We start from the raw sequence: 3325 nt of genomic DNA, 5'->3' as shown, positions 1-3325 counted from the left end.
CTAAAATCTTAAAGTGGGCCCTTATTGCTGTCTGGAACACACTCTCCATTGCCTCAATGCATTCACTGTCCTACAGTCCTATTTCCAACCTTTTTATCTCCAGACCTGGAGCATTCCTTCTCAATTGATGACTTTTATTTCACTGGGAAATTTGAAGTTAGCAGCAGAGAAATCCCTTAAGCTTCCATAGCGTATTTTCTCACCTATCAGTATTTTTTATCAAAATCTTTCCTTTCTTCCTATTACCAAAGTTGAATTGCATCATCCCACCTTCAGTTCTATTCATTAATTCACATCAATCTACAGATGTGCTATCATTTCTCCCACTAGAAACCAAGCAAAGAAACAAACCTCCCAACTCCTCCAGCTACCACTTCATTTCTCTGCTCCTTTTTAGAGGCTGGCTCATTAAAACATTGTGCTTTTCATATTCCACACTCTTTAACTATATTGCTAAATCCAATGATTGATTTTTAGCCTTCATCTTAGCAGCATGTGACCAATTATCTACTCCTTCCTCCTTGAGATACATTTAAAATTTGTTTTTCAAGGAGACACATAATTCTGGTTTATTTCTTTACTTACTGGTTAATTTTTGGCTTCTTTTCCAACTTTTTTTTTTTCATATTCCTGAATATCTGAATATCCTTGATGATCTTGTCCAGGCTCGTGGATTTAAATATTATCTAAAATTGGTAAGCACCAAATTTATATTTTTAACTAGCACCTTCCTCTGGGCTCCAGATTCCTACATCCAACTGCTAAGCTTCCTCACTTGGATGTCCAATAGACATCTTCAATTTAGCATATCTGTATTAGTTCATTCTTGCACTGCTGTAAACACCTGGGACTGGGTAATTCATAAAGAGAAGAGGTTTAATTAGCTCATGATTATGCAGACTGTGCAGGAAGCATGGCAACATATGCTCAGCTTCTGGGGAGACCTCAAGAAACCTACAGGCATGAAGGAAGGCAAACAGGGAAGCAGGCACATCTCATGTGGCTGGAGCAAGAGGGAGAGAGAGAGTACGGTAGTGCCACACACCTTTAAACAACTACGTTTCATGAGCACTCACTCACTCACTATCACAAGAACTGCACTGAGAGGGAAATTTGCCCCATGATTAAATCACCTCCCACCAGGCCTCCTCCAACACTGGGGATTACAATTTGACATATTTGAGATTTGGGCGGTAACACAAATCTAAACCTTATCAATGTCCAAATCTAAACTCCACATCTTCCCCAATCAAACATGTTTCTCTCACAAATTTTGCAATTTCAGTTAATTGCAACTTTAATATTTTAGGCCAAAAACCTTGGAGTCATACTTAACTCTCCTCATTTTTCTACTTTACATCGAATTAGTTAGCAAAATACTTTTATCTTCAAAACATATCCACAGTCTTGCCACTTCATTGTAACCATCCTGGTCCAAATCATAGGGTCTCTCATCATTATATGTTGCCAGGACCGGAACTCTTGGGCTCAAGTGATTGTCCTGCATCAGCCACCTAGTCCTGCCTCAATCTTCGGAGTAGCCAGGACTATAGGCATTTGCCACTGCTCAATTCTAATCAAGATTATTGAAATAGCCTCCTCACCGGCTTTTTTGCTATTACTATTATCCAATATCCATCTCAACACAGAAGCCAGAGTGATATCAATAAAGCAAGGTCAGATTATTTCTCTCCTCTGCTCAAAACTCTCCAGTTTCTCATCTCATTCAGAGTAAAAGCAAACTCTTTTATGATGTTCTATGAGGTCTAAATGATCTTTCTCCCCTAATGTTCTAACTCCATCTTTCACTACTTTCCCCACTACTCATTTTGCTCCAGGTGCTCTAGACATTTTGTTGTTCCTTAAACAGATGCCCGGTAGATACCTACCTCAGGAAATGTGCACGTGTTATTCCCATTTCTAGGAATGTTATTTCTGCAGATATTCAAGGTTCACTTACTTACAAAATTTTTTTTTTTTTAAAACATAGTCTTAGGGAAGCCTTCCCTGACCATCCTTTTAAAAAATACAATGCTGTCTCTTCCCTTTTGCGGCCATCACCTTAGCGGGAGCTGCCAAAATGAAGTTCAATCCCTTTGTGACTTCCGACCGAAGCAAGAATCACAAAAGGCATTTCAATGCACCTTCCCACATTCGCAGGAAGATTATGTCCTCCCCTCTTTCCAAAGAGCTGAGACAGAAGTACAACGTGCGATCCATGCCCATCTGAAAGGATGATGAAGTTCAGGTTGTACGAGGACACTATAAAGGTCAGCAGATTGGCAAAGTAGTCCAGGTTTACAGGAAGAAATACGTAATCTACATTGAAAGAGTGCAGCGGGAAAAGGCTAATGGCACAACTGTCCACGTAGGCATTCACCCCAGCAAGGCGGTTATCACTAGGCTAAAACTGGACAAAGACCGCAAAATGATCCTTGAACAGAAAGCCAAATCTCGCCAAGTAGGAAAGGAAAAGGGCAAATACAAGGAAGAAACAATCGAGAAGATGCAGGAATAAAGTAATCTTATACACAAGCTTTGATTAAAACTTGAAACGGGAAAAATAAAATACAATGCTTACTTCATCCCTGTACCCCTACTTTTTTTTCCCATTTAATGTATTTTTTACAGTCATCCCTCAGTAGCCATGGGGGATTGGTTCCAGGATACCCATGTGTAACAAAATCCATGCATGCTCAAGTCCTGCAGCTGGCCCTGTGGAACCTGCAGACAGGAACAGCTGGCTCTCCATATATGTGATCTTTGCATCCTCCAATATTGTATTTTCCAAACTCTAGATCTGGAGGCTCAACTATATTTATCGAAAAAAAATCCACCCTTAAGGGGACCCACACAGTCAATTCCATGTTGCTCAAGGGTAAACTATACTTAGTTTATTTTCTGTTCCCATACAATAATGTATCTCCACAAGATTCAACCATTTTCTTTCTGATTTGCTGTTCACTGCTCTACTCCCAGAATCTAGAACATTGCCTAACGTACAGTAGGTGTTCAGTTAACATTTGTGGAATAAATAAACACATAGAAATCAATGCTTTAAAACTCATATTATTAGGCTCGTAGACATCTGTTTTCAAAAGCTACATTCTCTTATATATTTTAGATCTGTTCATTGCTTTTGGCTTCCTTTCTCAAAATATATAAATTAGCTGAAAATCATTTTTATTATCCACCATGCTTTCAGTAAGGTAACTTTGTATTTCCTGTGAAAGTTGGATTACAATACCTTCTCAGGCAATGAGACAGCGCAAATCAGGTCATGGACTAGCACTTTTCTTTTCTCAGCTCTTAGACTGATCATGTG

General features: G+C 39.2%; 1 pseudogene; it reads left to right on the top strand.

Moving 5' to 3' along the window:
* The first annotated feature begins 2043 nt into the window (after positions 1–2043).
* On the top strand, positions 2044–2548 carry LOC105726939 (large ribosomal subunit protein uL24-like; annotated as a pseudogene).
* The last annotated feature ends 777 nt before the right edge of the window (positions 2549–3325 follow it).

This window comes from Aotus nancymaae, unplaced genomic scaffold (genome assembly GCF_030222135.1).
Source record: "Aotus nancymaae isolate 86718 unplaced genomic scaffold, 86718_ANA_hifiasm-v0.15.2.pri h1tg000002l, whole genome shotgun sequence".
In the NCBI taxonomy this organism is placed as follows: domain Eukaryota; kingdom Metazoa; phylum Chordata; class Mammalia; order Primates; family Aotidae; genus Aotus; species Aotus nancymaae.
The sequence above is the reverse complement of the archived record's forward strand: the minus strand, read 5'-3'. Positions and strand labels throughout refer to the sequence as shown.